The sequence below is a fragment of the Taeniopygia guttata genome, chromosome 8 (genome assembly GCF_048771995.1).
Source record: "Taeniopygia guttata chromosome 8, bTaeGut7.mat, whole genome shotgun sequence".
In the NCBI taxonomy this organism is placed as follows: domain Eukaryota; kingdom Metazoa; phylum Chordata; class Aves; order Passeriformes; family Estrildidae; genus Taeniopygia; species Taeniopygia guttata.
The window spans coordinates 3,959,719-3,986,121 of NC_133033.1; the positions used below are offsets into that span (position 1 = coordinate 3,959,719).

General features: G+C 39.6%; 1 protein-coding gene across 25 annotated transcripts in view; it reads left to right on the forward strand.

The window, feature by feature from the left end:
* The window catches only part of DAB1 (DAB adaptor protein 1), a 411,790-nt gene that overhangs the window by 276,721 nt on the left and 108,666 nt on the right, over window positions 1-26,403 (forward strand). For 6 of the 25 annotated variants that reach the window (XM_072932571.1, XM_072932573.1, XM_030278689.4 and 3 more), the window contains one exon: window positions 12,415-12,532. The exons of 18 other annotated variants lie outside the window; for them this stretch is intronic. The gene's annotated coding sequence lies outside the window, so the exon portion shown is untranslated. Of the gene's footprint in view, window positions 1-12,414; window positions 12,533-26,266; window positions 26,357-26,403 lie in introns of those variants that run through there. One more of the 25 variants, XM_072932576.1, reaches the window with a different exon arrangement.

Genomic DNA, 26,403 nt, shown 5'->3' on the forward strand with positions numbered 1-26,403 from the left:
CTATGCTAAAACAGCAAAGAAAAAGAGCACTTCAACTTGTTTAACCTTTCCAGGACCTGTCAGTCTCTGCCTGAGATGGGCCAGAACCCTTCTCTTGGCATGTGCTTTTTGCCAGATTAACATGGATTAGGTCACTTGAATTCTCCCCTCACTGAGTTCATACCTTTCCTTTAATCCTCTCTCATGGTTTCTGTCAGGATTGATGGGGGAGGAAAAGCTTCTCCTGTGTTTGGGATATTTTAAACAAACAGCATAAAGAATTTGTTTTATCTTGTTTTATTTCCTCGTGTAACCTTTACAAACCAAATATCTCTTAACCTCTCGTGTTTTGCTTGTGGCTGTGGTGGGGTAGGAGACTCTGCTCTCTTGAGGTTGGTGATGATGGGAACATTGATAACTTGGTGCTTGAGAGGATTCCTGGCTTAGGAATTTCTAAGAACCTCCATAGTTAAGCCAAGCAAAAAAGTAATTAGGAAAAAAAGCAAAATACTTCTAAACTTTAATGTAGCACAGCTGATACTCAGGAAATTGTATTGCTCTTCAGTTCCTCAGCAGACAATGCTGCAAATATTAATATTTCAATTTTCCCTTTCATTCCTTTATGTAAAAAACCACAGACTTGCTTTAGTTTTATTGTTACTGCCTCTTATGTCAGTTTTTTTCTAACTCTGAGGCTGATCAGCAAATTCAGACCTTTTAATGGCAAGATTAGATGACCTGTTAGGTGTTCATGTCTTAAATTTTAGCAGCTATTCCACAAATATCAAGGATCTTCCCAACAGGTGGATTTCCCCCCCACTTTTTAAACATAATGGAGGTTTTCCCATTCTAGTATTTTAATTTCTGTAAAAGTGCATATATTTGAAAACATGTTTGTTGTGCCACAGTAACACTGAAAGTGTCACTTGGAAATGTTGTGGCTCCTGTTTAGGGTTTTGAAACACCTGGTAGTTGTTTGCAATAATGTCTCCACTTTTTAATTGCACTATAATTAATGCAAAACAAATCAACAGGAAGTGCTACTTCACACAGCGTGTTAACAGTTAGTTCAAGTTTAAAAACAGTAAAAAAAAAACACATCAGTGAGTTTAATAAAGATTATTTTATGAATGGGTTTTTCTTTGTGGCTGCTGAAGTAATCAAATCTCACATTATGGCTTCAGGACAGTTTTCCACCCACCATCCCTGTGTGATAGTTTTTATATATTCTGACCCATTTTTCTTCTTTCTGAAAACAAGAGAAATAAAATGTTTGAGAAGTCCTAAAGAGGATAACAAATTGAATTGACCACTTACTGTTCCTGGCATTCACATTTTATGGTCCTTACTCCCTAGTGATGGAGTGAGCTATTCACCAGCACTGCGTGAGAGTTGCAGCTGATGAAATTTGGTGAAGTTCTTTCAAATCAGAGCCACTACACCGATTTCCATCACATGAGGGCTTGTCCCCTGTTGCTGTGTTACATTTGTAGCAAATGCTAATTGAATTTGGTGCATACAGATCCTCAGAGAAAAGTGAGAATTGTTTCTGACTGAATCCCACTGTGCTAGGCTTCAATTTCTGGATTTCAGTGAGGATGCTCCCAGAGAAAACATGAAATCTTCTTTATGCTGTCAAGCAGCACCAGAAAAATAACTCTGCTGCAGCCTCAAAACAGGTCTGAGACTTCAGCACTGCTGAGTTTGGGCTTGAAAAAGAGCAGCAAGTGATTTTCATAAGGGAGCTGTGGTTGCAGCTCTTTATTTTCTTCATGGCAGGACTGCTGGTCCAACAAGCTGCCTGTATGTGGTTGTCCCTTTTGAATGTAGAGTTTCTCATGTTTCATTCTTGCATAATTTGTTCTGTTGGATTCTCAGGTGAGGTGAGGAGATGGCAGAGGGAAGGCTCTCCAAGGGATGCTTCTGTGCCTCAGCAGTCCTTGTTTGTTAACTTAGGCACGATGCCCAGTCCTGACAGCTGGAATTTAGGTGAGAAGAATCCTGTCCTCAGTCACTGGACTTCAGCTGCCTTTTTTCCAGGGAGCAGAAATCCAGGGGAGCAGATTGTGCACATCAAGCTTCAAAACATTGCTCAGGCTGTGCAGAGAAGTAACCCAGTTCTTTATTGCAAAGATCATCTCTAGTTCAGAGAACAGACTGCAAGTGACCCGTGCACATTGTGGGTAGCTGGTTCTGCTAATCACTGTTTTCAGATGGAGCTTTTTGGTGGAGATGGGAAGAAGGAGAGTGTTGAGAAGGAAAATTGCACAGGTAGAGTAATTGGTCTTGTGGATCTGGGAACACAAGAATAAATTTTCCTGATGAAGACAGAATTGATTTTCTTCTTTGTGGCTGAAAGTGTGTACGTAATTTGCAATGTAGCCAATGAGTAAAGCAGGTGTAACACAAATTTTAATGTCTTTTTCTCCTTCTGGTGGTCTAGGATTACCTTTGGTTGCTTCACAGTGATTATTTATTAATTAATTTATTAAGGAGATTTATTTTGAGGTTGAATGGTAGTGAATGTATTACCTTGTTTTCATAGGTGCACATATATTTATTTTCTTGAGAAAGACTGACACTGGATTTTTCCAAGGCTATCTAAGATTTGATCCAGAAACCACCAGGAATTGTGCTGATTTAGTGTATGTCTGGTTTCTACTCCAAAAAATCATTCTGGAGATCAGCGTAGGTTCACTGTTGGGTGTTCAGACAATACTGGAAAAAACCCAAAAGAATTGCAACAAGGATGTCTGGGGGATTCCTTCCACTTGGGGCATGAACCTTGCAGGTCTTAGGTGAAAATTTTCAACTTAAGACAAAGTTATAATCGGCAGGAATAGAAGTAGTTCATGACAGCTCTGTAGTTCTGACATTAATACAGCCTGAAAAAGTTCAGCCTGGATTTCCAGCAGATGGTTGAAGAGGTTTGGTCACTGCTGGCACATTTCTGTTGGGCTGCATCTTTATCATTCCAGTACCACTGCATGAGACAAAATGCAGACATGACAACATCTTGTGTATTAATCTTGCTGAGTCCTAATTGTTCCAGCAATGGCTTCCTGTAAGAAGTTGGCCACACTGGATACATTAGGGAGAGAACAGTGCTAAATGTAATGAATTGTGTATTCAGATGTACTTCAGCTTGTACTTTACTTGCAAAAAGTGGAGAAAATCTTCTCTGCCTGTCTTGAAAGTAAAGGGGAGAATGTCTGGAGGAAGAGTTCCAATGCTTCACTATTAATAATAGCACTTTGAAGAGAGGCTTTTAGCAGAAGGGGAGCACATAGGTTACAGATTAGTACAGAGAACAATGTAATTTTTGTGCTAATATGTTGAGATCAAATAACTCATTAATAGGAGAATAATTTATAAGGATGATGCAAGTAGGAGAATAAAGTTCTTCTAAATATTAATCTACTGCATATATTATTTATTGTGGTAATAAAAGGTTGAGGAGTAGACAAGGGAGAGTGAAATGCCTTGCAACTTCTAGTAGAGTTCACAAAGTGCTTTTTTAAATGAAATTTCCTTTAAATGAAAAATGCTGGCGTAACCTTTTGGTGAGGTAGTGGTAATAACTTGTAAAGTTTCTAAATGCATCTCTGTGCAGTAATGTGAGAGGAAAACTTCTGAACCAGGGTTCTCTTCTGCAGGCTGAACAATCCCAACTCTCTCAGCCTTTCCTCCCAGCAGAGCTGCTCCATCCCACTCATCACTCTGGTGCTTCCTTATATATAGCCTTAGGAGCTGTACCCACAATTTAAAAGATAGAATGGGAAAAGCAGCTCAGGGAAGAGTCAGGGTGCAGAAAAGAAACAGCTCCTGTTACAGGTACAAGGTGTTACTACCCACAGCCTCCCTTTTATCCACTGAATAATTTTATATTTAACAGCAACTTGTGAAACAGTCTAATGATGTGTTGATAAACTGTAGTGGGACACATTTTAATTATTGGTTTTTTATCTGCTGGCCTACTTCTTCAGGAGTGTGAGTAGATGATTAGGTTATGTATTCTATTTTTGAACACTCTTTTTGTAGTACAAAGCCTCGCGTGCTTCTGTCATTCAAAAACCTGACACGACTCTGAATCCCCTCCTGTGATAATTCTGATTGATCACTGAGGCTTTTAAGGCACTAACACCACCTGTAGAAGAATTCCTAGCATGTGACAGAAACATGTCTTGCTTATTTTGGAGAAGTGGAGTTCACAGAGATTTGTTAAACAGCTCCTTGTACATTTTTGCAATGACTGTAAGTTGGACTGTGTCTAATGGAGAATTCACCCTTTATATTTTGTGAAAGCTTTTTCATATGTTTTTTGTTATTGTGTGATATTCTGGCACCTGTTGATGTTTGAAAGATTATTGCCACATTTCAGTGCAGAGTACTGGGTAGAAAATGGCTTTACTGATGTTTTCCCTGGAGTTAATCAGAGGTGCTGTTCCTGCCATTAGATAATCTTCATATATTACTGTTGATATGCATGTAGGAATGTGTTGTGCTTAATGTAAATAAAATGTTGCTTGACTTTAGTTTTTAGCTGTGGTGAACCAGATGTTTTTGAGCTCTGGTTTAGTGCTTTGCACTGATGTTGTGTAGCTGTAAATCTCACAGGAGTTCTGTCCCCCTGGGATCCACTTTTCCTCATGCCCAAGTGAGCAGTAAAAAAGCTTTTGCCCTGCACAGAAACCTGTAAGTTCTGCACGTGCTTCCAACTTCAATGTCTTCATCTCTATTGGACATAGGTAGAAAATGTAGCATTACTTTCTGAAATGGCCATCAGAGCTTCCTAATGAGACACTTGGATTTTTTTCCTCCTTTGACAGAATTAAATGTTACCTATTAACCATAATGTTTAAATTGATGAAGTGTAAAACTAGTGAAATGGGTTACAGGGAAAGGAAGTGAAAATATTATGAACCATATGCCCTAATTTATGTCTTCTTAGAAAATCCATCTAATGAAATTAAGTATTTGGAATAATTCAACCTATGATATTCAACAAGAAGCACAGCAGTAATGGTAGGATGATCTTGCTTTTAATATAGTAAGGAAGATAGAACTCCTGTTCTGGGGAGAAACATCAAATCCTATTGTGTTGAGATCCATGTGCATCATCAAAACCAGGTTTTCTTTTCCTGTGGACCTACACTATTCTGTTTAATTGAGTAGCTGTGACAGCAGCTTCTGCTGTGCTCTTTGTGACCTTAAATAGAGGGAAATGAGGTGCCAGCTCCTTGGGTCAGTTCTTAATCCCAGTTTCCTCTCCTTTCCTCATGGCTCCTGCTCTGGATGCAGCTCCTGTCTCATCAGTGATTGTCTCCATCCACTCTTAATCTCCCCCTCCTATGAAGATGTTTTTACATCTTCACTCCCAGGCTGAACCTCCCAAGTCCTCCATTATTAAACAGCTCTCACAAATTCTTCTCTTCTGCTTCTTGTGATACAAGACTTCGTGTCAGAGTCAATCCCTTTTTTCTCTGCTCTGACTCTTCTGTTTTATGCATTCAAACTCAGCAGCTTGCTGGGTGCCCTGATGGAAAGATGAATCTCTTGCTTTCACTTCCACTGTTCTGTGTAATTTCAGTTCAAAGCAGTAATTAAAGGAATAGTCCATTTTCCAGGACAGTGTTCATAGGAATGTGAACGCACATTTTAGCTCCTTTTGGAGGCTGCAGGAAGGGTAATAGCATAGAGGGATTTTTGTATAATAGAGTTTTGGGCTTGAGATTTTTGGTTTGTGGCTTTTTTTTTTTTTTTTTGTCTGTTTGTTGGCTTGTTTTTTGTGGTTTTTTTTTTTTGGGGGGGGTGTTGTTTTTTAGTATTAACAAGAAAACCAAGAATGTGATATGAACACCAAATCCTACTCCCAGTTTCAAAACTCAGCAAACTTTTCAGATATAAGTCTGTAATGATTATTTAACATGGTCAGAACACACTGTTTCCCTACTGCCTAAATTTTGGAAACAATTCAACCCATTCATCCCTCACATCCTAAAAATCACCCCAAACCAGATACACTTGATATATAGAATTGTAGCCTGAGCATTAAAAAATCTGCCAAGTGATTAAAGGGAGTGAGAAATGGAGAAATGTCAACCAACCTTATCCACAGGTGATGCTTCCTTCCCTGGCTTTGAGTAGAGAAAATGTAAATAAGTAATTTATTTAAACAGAATTATTTAGCAGTGTGATTGTTGATAGCTACATTATAAATAAACTGCCCAGAAGTTTTGGTGAAATTTTAGACCTTGAGACCAAAGGTGTAGGAGGTAAGTAGAAGAGTGGATTTTGTGCAGATTATGTACTCACTGAGGTACTCTGGTACTGGTTGGTTTAATCAATATAAAATGTGCTTTATCTGATGACTCCTGTGAGACAGAGCATGAGGGTCATTGATACCAAGAGTTCTCTTGACTCTTGTTAATGGGGGAGAGAAGAATTTAAGCTACACTGGTGTTTGGCTTCTTATCTTTCTGGGGATAATCATGGTGTGCTTAATGGCTGTACATGTCTGAAGCATTTTCTTCAGGTAAATGAGTTTGGGATGTGATTTTGGAATTTAGGGGGAGGAAGATATATAAATACAACCAATATTACTCTTCTTGGGCCCTTAGTAGAGAATTCAAGCTGTGCAGATGCTAAGTCAGGGAGTGGAAATGTCATCCTTCAAAGACACACGAAACACAAGACTGTGATAAAAGTGTTGTGCACTTTGAGGTACCTGAGTTACAAAGAAAACTTGTAATTCATGGAATTACATCCATGAGTCTTTTAATATACTCAGGTTGTTTTTTATTTCCTATGGAGCGTTGCAGAATTTGTCTCCCTGGAGGTGACTGAAGTAAGGCTGGAAAAATCCTACCTGATCTTTAATAATCCCTCACACTCGTGGTAGTACTCCAGAATTGTACTATCATTGGATAATTTACACTTAAATCCTTTCATCTCTGTGCTCCCACCTTAAAAAAAAAATCTTTTAGTGTTATGGGGAGCCAGGGATTGCACACGTGAAATACCTTGGCCTTGTTGCCAGTTCAGTCTCACCTGCTTACACTGATTTATTGTGATTTTCTTTTTTTTTTCTGAAGGCAAGACTGAAAAATATATTTCTCCCATTCTGGTTAATAGATTCAAGAAGTAATTTGCAGATCAGGAAACAATGAATCTCACATGATAAAAGCACTGCCTAGGTAATTCATAAAGAAGATAAACTTGTATTGTTAAGCTTGCACATTTTACTCCTATTTGTAGGCCATGTATTGCTCTCCTGTGCTTTCCACCATTAAGCAGTAACATTATTGCATTAGTAAAAAAGCACTGCTGCTTTGAGTGGCTTTCAGAACCACACACAAAATCAGATAATGCATTACTGAATTATGAAGAACTGTGTTATTTGTTTATAACTGCTCACTTAGTTATTGCTCTCAGGGCTCCGTGTTACAATTTAATCACTTCCCTGCATCTCCCGAGTTCTCCCAGGCTGGTGTGAGCAGCGAGGGTACAAAGCAGAGTGAGTGGCAGCTGAGTGTTTCCATCAGTCAGGATTCTGATTTATTTCTGTGAGGAGGAGTGTAGAGGAAATGAGAATGGCTGTTTTTTGTAAGTGATGTGCTGAACAGTCATCAGTTAAACACTGGAGGTCACACATAAGCACTGAAATCCTGAGAAAGGGAAAAGAAAAAACAATAATTGGAGTGTGTCTTGTCACCCTCACTGCACGCAGGCTTTGGGAAGTGTGTGATGCTCAGCCTGTCCTGAACAGGCAGCACAAAGGATGAGTCTGGAATCCTTTCACTTACAGGGTTTTCCTCACAAAAGAAGGGATATGAAGCATTAAAAGGCAGGGTGTTAGGAATTCTTTGTTGTCTAGTTACTATACACACCTGTGAAGATTTTAACTGTATTCAGGATTCTGGCACTGCAGAATGTTTAAAGTGGAGCCAAAGAATTGGAATAGGGCTGGTGGTGTGAATATCTGTGAAAATTGATCCTTTTTGGAGGTAAAAGTATAATTTAACTTGAGCAAATATAGGAGTAAAAACATTGGTGGAATATTATATCTGTGCTTTAAAAATATTCATAGGTATGCCTGAGATAGGAACAGATACATTAAAGTTTTCATTGCCTACTTTGAGGCAATAGAAATTATGTAATTTTATGTCCTCCTTGAAGTGCTGGTTTTAATCTGGAAAAAATAATTATTTTTAGATAGTCAAACCAATAAATACTCTATAGCAAACCTGACAGCACTAGATGATGTTTACAGGAGATAGAAAATTCAACTTAAGTTTTTTGCTAATGGTTTATCATTCCTTTGGTATTGCATCTGAACTCGTACAGATATAAAGTCCAGAGGAAACCAGCAGATAGTTTTGAAAGAAATTAGGTCTTTCTAAGATTTTAAACCTTCAGAGCCCACTGAAAATCTGTGCTCAACAATCACAGCTTTTATAGCAAGGAAGATACCTTAGCTATCAGGAGATTGCTTTAGTGGGCTATTCCCTAGAAAGCCCCTGTAGCCTAGCCTACATTTCCTCTTCTTTTTTCTAAATCCTGAGGTTGTCAGACACTTTCATAAAATGTATGCACTAAAATTTGATGAAAAAAAATGTGGCTACATAGAGAAAGAACTACTTTAGGAGAAGCTTTTAGTGCTGACAATAGCGAAACTTTTTACTGTCTCATGAAAAACTGAAACTCTGACTGCAGGGAGAGAGAGGGGGACTTGCCTCTTGGTCAGAGGAGAAATCTCTGGGTTTGCTGCTAAATGCTCTCAGGGGGAGTGAAGGTATCTGCAGTATAAAATAATCAAATATAAAAGCAGCCCCTGCTATTGCAGAGACTGGATGGCAAAGGAGAGGCCCCACTTTTTGGTTACACTGATTTCTGGATGGTTTATACATCCAGATGAATTGAGATTTCTTTTGATGGTGCCCATTAAGACATTAAGATTTTGAGGCCTATTTTGTCTCTTTCACAGGGAAAGTGTATGATATGTTGATAGATGTATGATCATGATAGTTTTGGAAGATGAAGGAGAAGAGAAAATGTACTGTGTGCAGGAAACAGCTACTTCAGCATTTCTTTTCCCTCCCATTTTTTATTCCTTAACTAACATTCCATTCAGCCTGAATACAGATCTGTTCTTAATGTGTTCAACTGCATTATTTAACCCACCACTGCAAGCCAAGTTGTTGTCTGTGGAGATGGAATTGCTAAGTTGATTTAATGGAGCTCTGTTAATCTGAAATTTCATTTATATCTTGTCTTGGATGTGTCTGTTGTCACTTCTTTGTGTTTAGGACAGTGTGATTTTGACCAAAAGGCACAAATTTACACTAAGAGCAACTCTTTAGCTCTTGGATACGTGCAAGAGGCTGTGGAGGAGACTCTTGTCTTGTGAGAAGCACTTAAAAGTTGCTATTAAGTGCTGTAGTGCCTCTGTTTGCAGCACATCGATCCCTTGGAAGTGAAGCCCTGAAGGAGCAGATCTCTGTTGTGCTTGTGGCTGTGAGTGACTACTGAGAAACACAGAAAAGAAAAACTGAGTGGTTTATTCATAACCTGCTTAGTGCCTGCATTCCTGACTCCTGCAAGGCTGGAATGGGAACCACCAGTTGAAAACACAACCAGATGCTGCTGCAAAGATCTGCAGTGGTTAAAAACACTGAGGGAGAGATATCAAATATTCCCCTGGAAGGATAAGGAGAAGGATTACTTGAAAGAGGGAATTTGCAAGCCTGGAATGTGTTTTTTCCCTACAGTATCCATTTCCATTTTCTGTGAAATGGCTTTCAATATTTAGGTTATTTCACATTTTGTTATAATCTCTTGGATGGAGATCAGATATGAGATTTACGGTCTGAAAACAGGTTGAAATGGTTCTTGATGGTGTCAGGAATATTTGCAAGGTTTTAGCAGCTGATATGGTACGGATGAGTGGATAATACAAATAATAACATTTATTATCTCTATTGCTATCCCATTCCCCAGAACTGTGGAGGTGGATTGGAGCCTTCTTTGCCTTCATTTTCCCCCATGGTCATAGGCACTCTATCAAATCAGAAAAAAATCCTAAATTATGTTTCAGAATGCTTGATAGTGGAGACACTTGCAGTTGTCTGATGAGGAAATAGCAGAGTGATGTGACTGGTTATGAGCTAGTCAGTGGTGTCACTGGTCAAATATCAACACCTTCTACCCCTTTCTCCCTCATTCATCAAATCACACCACAAATGACATATTCAAGGTGAAATTTTAACGACAACTAATTAGCTTTGGAGGAGTCTGCGTGGCCCATGTTTGGGAGGGCACTTTGACCTGCCTGAAGATGCTTTTTTTGGCAGCAGAGTGTGGTGATATGGATAGAAATGGGATGAGTACAAGTTATTAGTGGTTTAAGAATATTGTGTGGGATAAAATTACAACCTCTCAGCTGTCCCACCTTCCTCAAGCAGTGCACCCAGTGATCCTTTCCAGATGGTTTTTCCTGATGCCTGATCTGATGCAAGAGCAAATAAACTTTGGCTACTGAGTAAAGTCCCCCTCTCACCTGACTTGAGGGGGACTTACGTGGGCACTCAGACTTTCTGTAACAGATTTTTTGCAGCATCAGGCTTCTGTTTGCAGGATTTGGTAATGCATTTCTTAATGCAAGATGAAAAATTCTGTTGCCTGTGAAATGTTGAGCATTTAAAGCTTTCTGCTCTCTAACAGCTTTCTAGTTTCTCTTTGTTTCTCCATAAAGTCTTTCCCAAATTATTCTGTCTCCTCAGAGCAATCTTCAGCTCAAAGTGAGGACAGATTTGTGCCTTGAGCAATTCAATGTCTTGAAGCTGAGACTTGTGGTAGGGAAAATATGATGTGATGCAAGGACAAAAGGTGGTCTTGCCCAGATTCCCATGTTTATCCATAATTAATGTATTTCTTTCCTGTTAGTTTCAAAGGTTTTATTTCTAGTCAGGAGTTAAATAGACCCATTCAGTGTTTATATTTATGCAAAGTGATCGTTGTGTCACTCAGGTTGCAACATTAAAGAAGAAAAGCCAGATATTTCATATGCCTTTGAGTACTGAAGTGATTACAATTACCTACATCAAAGGAGTTGCTTTATTAATTAATTAACTTGGAGAAAAATGTCCAGTGACCCTCTGAAGGAATATCAATAACTGAAACATTAATTATGTAAATAAGATCTGCCTTTACTGTTCATTATTCATCGTTTAACATGAAAATTGCCTTTTAAAATAATGCTTCATTCATATATTTCAATAAATGTCTAGTCTGCTTAGCTTGTCACTTGGATCTAGATTTTGAGTCACAAACTGCAGTGACATCAGACTTGGGGACACTTCCTTTGAGCCACCAACACCCAGTTCCTGATTGCTGGGCTGACATTTTTTGGGGATGGGCTCACTGAGGCAGCAAATGCCCTTTGGGAGTGAGTTCTTGCAAAATTCTTCTCTGGAGAGACAGAGTTGCTGCATTTCACGGGTGAGGAAGGAGAGGAAAGAAGCAGCAAGATACTTGCAGAGCTTTTGTGACTTCCCCAAGGTTTCAGAAGGGAGGCTGCAGGACCAGCCCAGCTCCAAGTCCTGCTGAGTTGTGGAATTGAATTTTTCACTGAGTCAGAGGCAGCAGTACCAAGGCAAACAAATACCACAAGGAAAACAAGGTGGTTGGTGACTGTGATCTTGGGCATTCAGTAAACTTGCTGGTTCTTTTTACATTTGGAGGATGTGACTGAATGCCTCCTGGCAAGTGCTGCAGGTAATTTCGTTCAGGTTATGAGAATCCTTTCCTTGTAAAGAGCTCGGCCTTTTTGTTTTCTAAAGTTTCACCGAGCGTGTTAGCAAATTCTGATGAAGGATTCCTGGAGGGTTTTATTCCTTTTCACATCCCTGAAGACAACACACAAAGGTTTCCAGGGTTACTTTTTTGCTCAGGTAGCTGTGGGTACACCTGTAAGAGGAGAGAGAGGAAGAGCTGTGTTTTATTCTCATAATCTCAAAGGCTGTGCTGTATGTAATCTTGAGTGTGCAGACAAAAAATAGTAGCTGTGCAGTCCCAGAAAATCCTTTACTTTCCACTCCCTGAAGAGCACCTGCTTATGAGCATAAGACTTTCAGATTGCCTTTTTTTAATGCCTCAGAACTGGCTTTGCCCATAGCAGGAAAGGCTGATGAAGAAATATGTGTGTCCCCCCCCCTTTCCCTTGATGGATTGTGGAAGTCCTGATTGAAAATTCTAATCACAGCCTTGCAGTCCTTCAGATCACAACCCCTGACAGTTGATTCACTCCTTTTCATGCCTGCTGCCTCTGACTGCTCCTGGTGCCTCGTCTGCATGAGTCTATCATTAGCACACAAAGCATGATGGATTGGCCGGGGTACCTCAGTCCTCAGAACCTGGGAAATGCTTCTCTTTCAGAACCAAAGAACCTGTGCGTGACATCGGCATGAATGAGAGAAGAAAGTAATAATACACTGTTGGAGGTGCCTGTTTGCTGCCACTGTTTATAGAGGGGAAATGATGCATTATGGGGACTGTAAGTACCTGGCCTGTTTGTTTGGGGTTTGGCTCCTGGCTGGGAACGATGCAGAAAATCACTGGTGGGGAGCAGGGCATGAGCTGAGACTGGCATGTGCACGGGAGTTGTAATGCTGTTTGGAAATCAGGGCTGTAAACACTTCCAAAACTCTACTTAAAGTTCAGCCTGTTAATGAAATGTGGCTTTGGGATTGGTATTTAATGGGTTAATACTTCATTTTCTCATTGATAAATACTTTAATGCCTTCAAATCTGGGGAGAGCAGAATAATGTTCTGCATTACTTTTTAAACTACATCTCCTTGCTATTATGTATGAAATGAGAAATGCCTGAGTTCTATAATCTGTTACTCATAAACAGAAATTATAGACCTGTCATTTCTGTTTTCTTTAGCATGTCTAAAATTAAAGATCTAATGGGAACTTATTCCTTAGTATGGTTATGTATATATTCACCTATTCATAGTAGGACATTCAGGACACCATTTAAGTTTCAGTAAGATCTGATGGCCAAGATTATTACAATTGATCATTATTTTGATTCTGCCTGGACTCGGTTCACTTTGGTGGATTCTCTTCTACAGACCCTTCCAATAGGAAACTTTTGCAAATGTTTGCATCTTGCAAATGCCTTTATTCATCTGTGTGACTTGGCATTTAATGTTTCAGTGAACAAGACAGTTAAGTTTTGGCTCCAGTGAAAGATTGATAGGAACAATTTTCGAATGTGGTATCACAACAAAGTGAAAATATGTCATGTTCAAATACTGAGCTCTGATGCGTCATGTGGTCTTGTAATAAATGAAATAGCACTACCAACCTGACAGATGTGCAAGAAAATGGTTTTAAATTTATGATGATTAATTTTCAAGATGAACTGCAATGAAAAAAATTGTTAGTAGATACTTAAAGAAAGTAAGGGGAACCAGCTTTCTGAAATGAGAACAGGCAGGTAATGATAAAGCTGCCTTCATTTTTATGTTTTGCTTTCTAAAATGTTAGCAATGGGAAAATTCATATTCTGGCTGCTGCATCTGGCGTTAACAGCTACTCACGCAAGTGCAGCATCTCACAGAAATTCCACTTCTTGGATTTGTGCTACTGTTTCATGCTGGCTGTCTTGGAAGTAGGAGTAACTCAAAGCAGAGCTGAGGGGTTTCTAAATGGTGATTCTTTCAAAATAATAGGCACTGAACTTAGTGAGAAAACAGAAGTAGCTTGATACTACCTTGAAAGAAAATCAAACATTTCTGCAACTCAGCATGTTCGTTCATTCTGAGGATTTGCCACTTGAGCAATGACTTTATTTTGCACTAGGACAGTTAAATGTAAAGCATATTGTTTGGTAATAAATTGATTTAGTTAAGTATTGTGAGGTAATTTCAGGCTAAAAACAGCCCTTGATAGCCTGTAGTGAAATCTACTCCTGCCAAATGCAAGGATATAAAATATTGCCCATCCCTAGCAGTAAACTCCATTTTTCAAGGAGCTGTGTCCCAGTGAGGCTAAAACTGAGCTTTCCAGTTGGAAATGGAGAAAAAACAGCCTCAGAAAGAATGTGGGCTGCACTTTTTTCAGAACAGGAGTTCAGCAGGGGAAAAAAAATCCAGTGTCATGTTATTTTGAATCAAACAAAATGCCTTTAAAAGGAGAAGTTTTGTTTGTCATTAGCACTATAAGCTTTTACATGGGAATGTTGTAGGTTGGCATGTTATGTGGGAAATACCAACAATTGTCTGCCAGCTGTTAATAAAATAATTAATCAATTTCAGGCACTCTGAGAGCAGCTGCTCTGTAGCATCTCCTCATATCTGACCTTCCTCATCTTCACTGTTAAACACACTTGATGGTTCTAGATTTTCCCTTTATTATTCGAGGGAAATGATAATTCTTATAATTATTTGGGACAGTGGTTGTGGAACTCGAAGGTAGTGTTTTATTTGTGGATTGCAATTGAAGTTCAATTAACAGAAATTAAAAATTCTGGAAGCAATTTTGGCTGTCTGAAGATAGATCTGAATGCCTGTGTCCAATTTTTTTTCTGCAGAAATCTTGTCAAAACAAGGTCTCTGCTGGTCCCTATCAGGTCCTTGTCTTACTGTGCCCAGAGGAAAGAAGAAACCAAAATGTCTGAAGAGCTTAAGGATCCAAATATAAAATTAGTATAATAAGTATAAAACTGTCAAAACAGATGAGGTGCATCTGGAAATGTAGAGTATATTGTGCTTGCTGCCTTTAGTGCACTTCATTATGGCTTTCATACAAGTTGCTTTGGCCCTTAGTCTTTATTATCAGGAATTGTTTTTATCCACTAAAATCTTCAAAGAATAGCCAAGATCATGCTGGAATTTAATGTCTTTACCTCCAACTAATGCCAGTGTCTGTGCTGGAGGGAAAAACTTTATTTAGCAGGTGCTTGTGAATGTTCTGTCCCCGCTCTGGAATCGCCAGGAATCCACTGAAAATTCAGTCCTACTAAATGTGGAATTTTTCCCAATCTGACTTTGTTTGAGAAACAAGAACACTCTGTGAGACTCTCATGATCAGCACTGATCAGTTGTACGGTGGCATTTTTACAGTTGGATAGAATTCAGAGTTTCTTAAGCACAAATATTGTCAAAGGTTGGAGTGTCACATGAATGTGTTCTGAGGTCTGGTAGCACCTGGCACCAAGTGACCTGAGGAATGTATTCATTGCTTCCAGTGACAATTAGATTGTCTCTCTTTTGCACTTTCTGACAAGCTTAGCTCTCCAATAACCTGTGGTTATTTGCCCTCTGAGTTGATGAAGCTTCATAAGTTTTGGAGGTTAATTCAGGGAGCATTTGAGTTGTACTTGCCACCAAAGAAGTTCCATTTAGGGTGGGCTGTGTTTTGTTTTAAAGGGTGTAAAGCTTCATTATTGTGTAAGATTTATATTGTCTTTAGTTACACACAAGATCTAATGGTCTTAAGGCATAAGAAAATTAGTTTTGTTTTTAAAAATAATATATTTTTCTGTTCTGTATTTTGTCAGTGTTAACTTCGATTTTCTGATCTGTTTAATTCAGTGAATTTCATCTTTCATTTCATGACATCAGAAAAGATTTCATGAAATGACTGTAAAGGCATATCCAAATTGTTCTCTATTACCATGGAGAGCTGCATTTCTGGCCTTTGTAGCTGTACCCAAATGCACTTTAATCCAGGCAGCAGGAGTGGTGCTGCTGTGCCAACTGTGCCAGCTCTGCTTCCAAGGCCACTGTCCAAGCCTGCCCAGCACTGTCAGGGCTCACTTTTCACAGCCTGCTTTGGGCTCTGACTTAGTTCTAGTCACACAATAGAATTCCTGTTTTCTAGGTCTGGCTGTAAATTTCCCTAAACAGACAGAGTGGATTGTTTTGTAAACTTTTTACATTTCCTTGTGTGAAAAATGGCTTCTTATTTACAAAATATTTACTATGTTATTAATTATAAATATTGTAAATACATTGTATATATTTACTATATATACAATCACTAAAATGCAAATATGTTACTTCTTAATAGAAAATACTCATAAAACTGGGTTGATACTTGAGGTTACTACTCTGAATCCTGGCAAGAGGTACCTAAATTCCATCCACCACATTGACATTTTGGCATTTACAGATGGGCCTTTGACTTTACAGTTTGTCAGATATGACCTGTGTATCCTTGGCTGTAAATACCTGGAATGTGGAAGATGAAGCTGGAATCTATCTGTGCATGCAAATGTTTGCTTTTAAATTTCACTATATATAATTTTCATACCTTAAGATAGTTCCCCATCTGTAATGTGAGTTGCAGTTGGTACAGTGTTTTGATTATATTGGAATTATTAGTTATTAGAGTATTAGAACTAATTTGAATTAAAGATTGTTTATGAGTTTTGGACCTTATGTAAAATATTGTGATATATACTTTGGCAAGATAAACTAAACTGTTAGTGGAGATTTTAGTTTTCCTCTGAGACTGGAGAAATATTTTTCTCCTAAATACGGAGTGTAGAGTATTTTATGATGGTTTGCCTATAATGAATCTTTCAGTTTGTTGATGGAGCTGCTCAAACACACCCAATAATAAAGAGTGCCAAGAAAGCTGAATTTCCATCCTGCTCTTCCACTCTTTGCCGGGAGTGACCAAACCACTGTTGCAATAGATAATTCAATATTCTGGTTTTCTTTTTAAGTTGTGTCTGGCAAATGAAGGCAGACTGGTCAAAAGGCACATTGTCAGATTACATGGGAATTCAGGATTTTACTTCCCCAAGAAAATATGAGTTTCCCTATAGCCCATTTTAAGTCCAGTGCCATACTTTATTAGGTATTAAAAATGTGATCTGTAATAAAATTGAAAAGAATGTATTGGTATGTTCATGTTTTAAGCAGTAATGGCTGTGGCTTGTCTGAAATAGCCTAGACTTCATTTTAACATCCAGTGACAAAGTGGAAAGGCTGTACAAACGTATGGTACTTTAATTAATGGGGGCAATACTGAGCTTTGAAAGTCCTCTGGAGCTTTTGTCTCTATTGGAACATTGTGCTGTGAATCTTCCCTAATAGTTAAAGCAAATGAAGTAAAATAGCCTTTGGGCTATTTTGTTACACTGTGTTGTTGGGGGAAAAAAAATTAATCCTGTGCCATTTTGCATTTGCTGTCTGTGAATCAAACTGTGAAAGCTAATTTAAAAACTTTCACACTCGGCTTGAATGAGGACTGTCAGTGCTTGGAGAATGTCAAATTGAATGCAATTAGCTGGAGTTGGGCTAGCCTAGATAAACCCATCAGCCTCAAAGTGCTCAGCCTTAATGACTGCTCTGATAAACTAACACAGAGGTTACGGGAAAGAGTTTGAAGGCGTTAAAGTCCTGCTGAAAACTTGATCTGTAGAGAAGAGGTCTTTGAAACCAAAATTGTTCGTACACACCAAGGGGCAGGGAGGTGGTGAGACCCTCTGGAAAGTTAAATACAGCACAGAGGTGCAGCCAGGAAAGGGAAACACTCTGATGAACCTGCTCAGAAATTGTAAATGCATGAATTACTTAAGTATTTGTTAATTGTTAAGCAGCAAGTTAGTATTTGTGGTCTCTGAAGTCCTTGGGTGTCAAAGGCATTTGTAGAAGGAGCAGCTGGTACAGCTGTGGTGGAGTGAAATCCTGGAATGTTTCAGGGAATGGTGGCACTATGGCTGTTCTGGGTTGGGGAAATAATGGGGTTTTGAAGGTCATCTCTTAATTGTGTTTGTTCATCAAATGCTGCTTCGACCTATAATGGGGACAACTAATTGATAAAGTGAAGTTCCATGCTTGGTTCTGTGTGTTCAGAGTGACTTTCAGACGGGATGTGAACTGACTGCAGGTGCTCAAGACACAGGGAATTTAGGAAAAAGACTGGAGGATAAATAGGTGATGAACAGCTCAAGTTGTGGGAAGAGTTATCTGCAACATCAGCTGCTAATCTAAAATATAATGACTCTTCCCTTGGAAGATGGGATGTTTGCCAGTCAGTGGACTGAGGCTTTTGGGATATTATTTTTCCATGAGAACATGCCAGAAAATGTGTCTGGAGCTCATTCAGAACATTCCTTTTTTCTTTTCTCTCCACTTTTTCTTGGAGAAGACTCCCTGCAGAGTTTTATCTCCAGGTGCTGAGTGAGGTCTTAGCCCAGGTTATTCCCTGAGAATTGTAGTGAGTGACCCCTGATCTTCCTCATGGAGAGAGAGCCCTGATGGGAAATTGAAAAGAACTGAGTCTGTAAATTAGCATTTTACATGTCATCCCTTCTCACATGAGCAACATGAATTGTGCAGACAACAGCAGCATTTTCACTTAATGAACCCAGCCATGAGCACCGTTCACATTTAACATATTTACAGGGGGTAGCATCCAGTCAAAAAATTCCATTAATTCTTTTTGCATGAATATTGTGTGCATGAGTGCATGCATTTATGTGTGCATTTGTATGTATGTGTACACTATTAGTGTATGCAGTGTTAAAGCATATAGAGCAATTCAAGAAGAATCACTGAGGAGGTTTCATTAGGCATGTAAATGTATTCAGCAGAAGATTTGAAATAACTCTTTAATGGAAAAAAAAGGAAAAACTGTGCCACTTGACATGAGAAATCTATTTTGAACTATAGTATATGCACAGTCTGTTTTCTGCTTTCCCTTTCTTGAAATTGTTGCCTGAAATATTATGGTGGCATGCAAAGGCTTGAAGTTTAATTTTAAATTTAATTTGCCTGAATGCTGCCAGGGTATTTTTACATAGACAGTAAAATTGCAACTTGGTAATTCATGGCACTCAATTTCTATAGAAATGGCATTCAGGATACAACTTTGGGCTCATAAGTAAAATAATATGAAATCACACATCTTAATGATGATTTTAAAATATTTTCAGGACTATGTAAACGTAATTTTTGCCTTGATTTTGTTAGTTTTATGGGCAGCAGGGGAGAGAGTTTGTAACAGTGTTATATATGTATATTTAAAGCTGTGAATGAACTTTTTTCAATCTGTTAATCCAAATGTTCTTTAATGGCTAAAAATAGAATCAAATTTCTTCATATAAAAAAAAAATCTGGGACTTAGTTACTGAGCTTCAGGCTGGATTATTCTTCCAATAATATTCTGACTATTCTTGAATGGAATGCTGGAAGGTTACTGTGCTGCTGAAGGCTGAGTTTCCTTACCTGCTTGCTGATAATCCGGTTCTCCTTCCTGACTTCAGGAAAAGTTTGGTGAAAAAAACTAACATTTTATTGGCTATTATAATATGAAGTATTTGCCTTGAGGTGTTCAACATCAGTTATCAGTGTAACTTTATCTTCAGGCTCTCTGTCATCATTTTGGACAGCACAAGACTGAGCTGGGCCCCTGTATAGGAAATGCTGCTCTCAGTGTTGTACCTGAAATCAGCTGGCTCAGGGCTGAGCCTGGTGCTTTGTTGTGTCCCACAGGTGGTGTCACCTCTGTGACTCATGGGGAGGACCAGAGGAGATGACTTTTTTTTCCTTCTTGAATGTCATATTTCCCATTATTTTCTGATGTGTTACCACTCATGCAGATCCTTGTACTCATTTAATGCTTAAGAGTTCCCCATCTGAATAATCAAACACTTTTTTTTTTTTTCCTCCTGACATGTTAGCCTGGCAGTGGTTTGGGGGTTCCTTTTCCTGGAAGTGATTCTTTTTGCAGGGCCTCTGGGTTTTCATCCTGTTTTAGGGTGTGAGGTGGTCATGCACACCTGGTTATGCCACAGTGGGGACCCTCTATGGATGTCTCTCTGTATGGAATTAGGATTATTTCCCAGAGGAAGTCTTTGGTTTAAAGATACACCATGAAGTTTCTGTGTGGTTGGTTGGTTTTATTTACTAAAATAGTGCTCAGTAATTTAGTATTTAAAGAATGTGAATGCTCTGAGCATTCACAGCTCAGGACTGTGTTTTGTCTTTCTAGCACTTTCTGACACTCTTTTGACACAGAGACCTGAAAGCACAGCTAGAATTGAACATTGTGCTTTCCTTTCCTATCCTGTTTTTCCCCTGTTTGAAAGAGAGTCCCTGCTGCCAGACCCAAATCCCATATTGGTGATGTAACTTTTGCAGGAGTAGGTGCTGAAGGAATGCAGCTTTGGAGCTGAATTCTGGAAGGTGCTGCAGTGTGGTTGTTGTTGCTGCTTTTTCCTGCATGGAATTACTCACACAAAGCAAAAAACAAACAAAAAAAAAAAAAATAAAATACTGTTCCAGAACCAAGCACATTAGTAAAGAGATGCTGAATTTATCATTGTCCAGGTGGAATGAAAAGTTGTGGGTGCAGCCATGGAGCAACTTCTCTTTTCATGTGACACCTCTAGGTACAGACAGTAATCTCTTGTTGGTTGATTTGTTTTTGGTTTTTTTAATTTTTAATTTATTTTATTGCTAGGCACTGTTCTGTCATGTTACTGTTCCCAGTGTAATAAGAATCATTATTCTGCCCTCCTTCCAGTGTTTTTGATAAAAATGTATCTGAGGAAGAAACCCATTATGCATCTTATTTTTTTAAAAGACACAACTCTATGCTCTTTTTAAAATTAAAGAATATAATGTATCTTAGGCTTCTTAAAATCTAAGTAGGATGAAGAATTCACTGCAGATGATCCTGTGGAAAGGCTTTGCAGAGGAGGGCAATCAAGTAGGGATAATTAGAGTTACTACTTAAATATGCAGAAAGCAAAAAGCTTATCTGGAAAAGCAGAGTGAAGTGTAAGTGCAGCGTAAGGCTCACGTAAGGATGATTTGCAAGCAATAAAATCACACCTCCCTGACTTTGTAAGTACAAACTAATAAGCAGTATTTAATAATGGAGACTGTAATAGTGTGGGATATAAACCCAGTGGAATGTGATTTTACCATTAGATCTTACCTGAAGGGGATGGATTGGTTTAGCACTGGCAGAGTGAGGATTAGAGGTATTTGGAATGTGTGTGCAGTAAGGGATGAGAATAATTGCTCAAGATAATCTCTGAGCAGTTAACTGAGAATAATCATAGGGAGTTGGTGGGATTTCTCTTCCCAGGTTTTACTTCTTCCTCTGAATGAGCCTGAAAGTGTGAACACCTCTGATGGGACTCTTGCTGCTCCTGTGGTTTGGAAAGCTTTGCTGAAGAACAGAATTAATGTGCTGCTAAGAACAAATCCTCCTTGGCAGGGGAGTGGGTCGGATGCTCTTCAAGTTCTTAATCATCCCTGATTTTCTAACTCTGTCATTATTTTCATTAATTAACTTGAGTGGGTAACACAAACATCACACTTCTTCCAAAATTAATATTATTACTGCCTGCCATTTAGTCTGCTGATCTGAAAAAAAGCCCAAACCTAAATGTTAAAGGCAATAACTTCATTGAACATGTATTTTATCCAAATGGCTTCGACTGGGCATCATCTGCAGCCTCACCCTGTCCTGAGAGCCTGATGCTGGGCTTTGGGAGGCAGGAGCTGATGGAAAGGCTGGGATTGAGGAGCTGATGGAAAGGCTGGGATTCAGGAGCTGATAGAAAGGCTGGGATTGAGGAGCTGATGGAAAGGCTGGGATTGAGGAGCTCCTGGAAAGGCTGGGATTGAGGAGCTGCAGGAAAGGCTGGGATTGAGGAGCTGCTGGAAAGGCTGGGATTGAGGAGCTGCTGGAAAGGCTGGGATTGAGGAGCTGCTGGAAAGGCTGGGATTGAGGAGCTGATGGAAAGGCTGGGATTGAGGAGCTGCTGGAAAGGCTGGGATTCAGGAGCTGATGGAAAGGCTGGGATTCAGGAGCTGCTGGAAAGGCTGGGATTCAGGAGCTGGTTTTTCCCTGGGGCTCAGCCACAGGGCAGTGGCTGCCAAGGGTGCCCTGCTCAAAGGAGAAAGGAGCTGGAGGCCTGACCACTGGAATTCCTTTGAGTTCCCCTGGCCCTTTCACAAGGCCATGGGTGCTTAACCCAGTGGTCCTGGCTACCTTCCAAGTGGAGTAATTAAATTGTGCATTCCTGAATTCCCTCTCGTTTTAATTGGATTTGGAATTCTTCACCTTTTGGCTTTAAACTCGCCTGGCAAAACAACTGTTTCTCATTACAGCAAGGACTTTATTCAGATCAGGGTGCATTAGCCTTGAGTGTAATGTACATTGCTTTAAGTGTGCCAGGTGTTTTGGGAGAGCAACATTTTGCTTCTATTTTTAATTGATTTTCTTTGCTGTACTGAAGTGCACCCATTTGATGGTTATTCCTGTTCACTCTCTCAGTTTACAGGCCTTGTTGAGACTGTAGAATCAAAGGCAAGTCATGAAAATATTTTAGATCTTTGCTGCATCCAGTAAACCTTCTGTTTGCCTCTGTGTGCAGCTTTCATCTCTTTTCTGTAGTCACTGAAATCTAGGGCATCACTGGAAATTCAGTTTTTACTGTGTATCCAAATGTTCACCTGATCATGGAGACTGCTCAGCACTTCACAGGAACCAGCTGGTAAACAAGGGAATCTGTGCTACAACTCCCCTAAAATATGGCTTAGTTTCTACTGTGCCAGTAACTTCTGTTCACGTACTGGAGCTTAAATAATTGATTTTTTCAGTGTGTGCCACAGCGCAGCATTTTAAAGCACAGGCTGCCTTGTCTATGAGTACTGTGATTCTGCAGAAATTTTAATTAATGAGTAGGGATGTCCAAACATTGTAGGCAGTAATGAGAGTGAAGGTTTAAAACTGGGAAGGTGATTTCTGCACAGGATAAATCTTTGATATGGATAAAATTCAGATGAATTCACCTCATGGTTCACCTGGCCCTAGTGATACCTACACTTAGAACTTGTGAGCACCGCTGGCTCGCAATCAGAACATGTTTTTCCCTGCATAAAATGGAATTCTGTTAGTCAATTCACATTAGCCAAGTCTGAAGTCTGTGTCTGGTTGGATTTATTTGCACTGGGCTGATGACAGAGCTCTGTTTGGCTTTTTGTTTGACCTGGATATGTGTATCTTCCTTAGTGCTGTCAGTCTGCTCTTGCCCTGCTCAGTGAATACTCCTGCTACTGCAAATCCAAGATCTGTAGTGCTTTATTAAATTATAGAGTACATTACTTGTGCCTTTAGTGTTTACCTTTGGGCATTGGGACTCTTCTTCCTAGAAAATAACCCGGTACAGGGTTTTGTGGGAGTTTCTGAAACCTCTCTAAAAGAAAAGAAAACCATCCAAACACATCTGGGAATCCCTTAAAAAACAAATAGTAGGAATGAGCACATCTGCATTTTTAAAAATATAGTATATTTCATGGAAATGGTTGTGCAAAAGCCTTTATAAGTAGAAAGGTCCCACCTCTGTTATGGACTATAAATTCTCTGTATAGCATTCTGCCCCTTCTCTCTGTATGAATCCCAGAGGACAGCTCCAAATGGACAGAAAACCTTTTCCTTGTGGACTAGATTTTCTTGGTAGGCAGAGAGGGCAGACAAAACCAGCATCCTGTCTTTCATCCTTCTGCATGAGGATTAATCATCATCACAGCTGCAGAATAATGCAGATCTTAGCCTGGGCTGGGGAGGGGGAAGGGGTGGGTAGGGGGGAGCAGAGGACATCTCTGTCTTCCCTTCCACCAGCCCGTTCTGCCCTTTATGGAGGACTGGAAGGAGCAGATTCCTACTCCTTTTTATTTTATTTTTTTTAACTAGTTAATCTTTCATGCATCTTGTGGTTTTTTTTTTCCTTTAATCATAAAGAGTGCACTCGATTTACTGGTAACACACACACACAGAATGTTTGCATGGTTTCCTTGTTTCCTTGATGATGCATCAGGCACCGAGTGCTGAAATTCTGCTGGTTCAAAGGCACACAGATTTACACCAGTGACTTTTACTGTGCCTCTGCAGGCAGCCCCGAAATGCCTTGCAGGTCAACTGGTTTTGAAATGGATAAAAGTGTGCTAATTCCTTCAAGGTAAATCAGAAGGATTATGACATCTAGGAAGAAGAATCTGCCAGACATTCTGAAGCAATATAACCAATGACTGACCCAACAGCATCTCTAAAGCTTCCAATAAAATTGCCTGAGGAGTCTGCCAAGAAGCCAGATGCTGCTGCTGGAAAAATACCTTCTGTAGCTTGGCATTTGTCCTGTAATTGCTTCCAAGAGAGAATAAACTGTAGCATGACAGTAGAAGGTGAATGGTTCCTCGCTGCATGCTGTTGGTGATTTTTTTAAATATTTCAAAAATAGGCATTATTTTCTAATGTGTTACCACTCATGCAGATCCTTGTACTCATTTAACTGCTTACGAATTCCCCATCTGAATAATCTCTTATTTTTTTTCCCCCTGACATGTTAGCCTGGCAGTGGTTTGGTGGTTCCTTTCCCTGGAAGTGATTCCTTTTGCAGGGTGCCTGGGATTTTATCCTGTTTTAGGGCGTGAGGTGGTCATGCACACCTGGTTATGTCACCTCTATGGATGTCTCTCTGTATGGAATTATGATACAGCAAACAACACCTGGCCCACACAGTTCCAAGGGTTAGATAGTCGTGTGGCTTTGTTTTTTCTTTTAGTGTATTTTCCAGTTGTGGGAAGAGCACTGTCTGTTATTATTTAGAAATGCTGTGAATCTTACCTTTAACCAAAAAATGCATGGAAACTTCTAAGGGAAGATGTTTCCTCCCTTTGAAAGTGGTTAATACTGATAGAAAGTAGAGGCATTTGTGGGGCAGTTATACGAATGAGATGAGAACAGATAAGTGATTCCAAGAAAATTATTTATTTGAAATTTCTCCAGTAAAATGTACCAGCTGTCCTCAAATACTTCTGTTTGGTATCATGCAGGAGCCTGCCTGCTGTTCATCCCAGCACTCCTGTGGGATTGCCTTCAGGAGTGGTTTGAAGACTGAACCATTCAAATAGAGTGGTTAAAAATAATTCTGTAGCTAAAACTCATCAGAGAATCACAGAATGGCCAGGTTTGGATGGGACTTTAAAGCTCATTGAGTTTCAACTCCCCTGCCATGGGCAGGGACACCTTTCACTACTCCAGGCTGCTCCAAGCCCCATCCAGCCAGGGCTGGGACAGTTCCAGGGATCCAGGGGCAGCCACAGCTTCTCTGGGCAGCCTGAGCCAGGGCCTCAGCACCCTCAGAGGAGAGAATTTCTTCCTAATCTCTGCTCTAAACCTATTCTCTGTCAGTTTGAAGCTGTTCCCCCTTGTCCTGTCACTAAATGTCCTTCTGAAAAGTCTTCCTTGTGGGTTCCCTTCAGGTACTGGAAAGGCACACTTAGGTCACTTGAGAGTTCAAAACACTGATATTTGTCAGTTGTGAACACGAATATAGAAGTAATTATTGCCTGTTTGTGTGAATTCATACAGTCCCAGGAGCTTCTTGCTTTTTCCCTTCGCTGTGCTAGGCAATGAACTTTGGTAGGAGTCAGGTGGTTGAGTTTGGTGTAATAAAGCAAAAGTCCATTTCCAGCAAGGTGAATTCCTTTGATCAGCTTTCCTAATACTTAACAGTCAAGGGAACAAGGGCTGAGTGTTGAAAAATAACAGTGAACAAAGATCCTGGCAAAGGGGCTTTTTGTTCTTGTTGGCCTTAGGAAGGTTTGCTGTGTTCTGCTGTAGTGTCAGGAAGCTTCAGAGAATGGAAGGGCACAATGTACAGGTCGGTCTTGTGACTGAACAAATCTCCAAGGGACTTGGAAAAGTTGGTGCAAAATTCACATCCTTTGAGAAGGTCAGTGTAAGGCATCACTCCAAACTTTACTTCAGATTTCAAAGTATAGCTTAAGGTAGGTATAGTGCTGTTATTTTATTTAAAATGAACGAGAAGGTGAGTTACAGTTCAGTCTCACTTGAAATATTAAGAAAATGATCCTGAAATCCTAAAATTAAACAAAAAACAGAGCTGAATCAAGATATTTCTGTGAAGGACAGGAGATTAACAAAATTCCTGCAACTTACTGTGCCACTTCAAAACATGCTGAGCTGTCCAGGATGCGTGATGTTTAATTCCATAACCTTTTCTTCCAATTAGAAGACACAGGTTCTGATTGTGAGGAATTTGCATTTCAGTATGAAACGTGGTGTCTGACATTGCTTTTTACCTTCTCCCTGGTGATGCTCCTGACTGCACACTTCTCCCTTTCCTTCAGTGTGATGATTGCACCGCTGCACTTTAGTAATCATTTAACAGCTCTAATTACAGAATACTGTGATCCCAACTGTGTACTTTGTCCTCTTTGCCTTTTAGTCCCTGTTTCTTTGGTGTCGAGAGGATCACAAAAGAGCCGTTCTTCTGCTTTGCAAAAATAAATTCCAAAGGCCCTGCTTTGGTAATGTACAGATCTGCGTTTTCTCGTGGCTGTGGAGTTAATAAGAC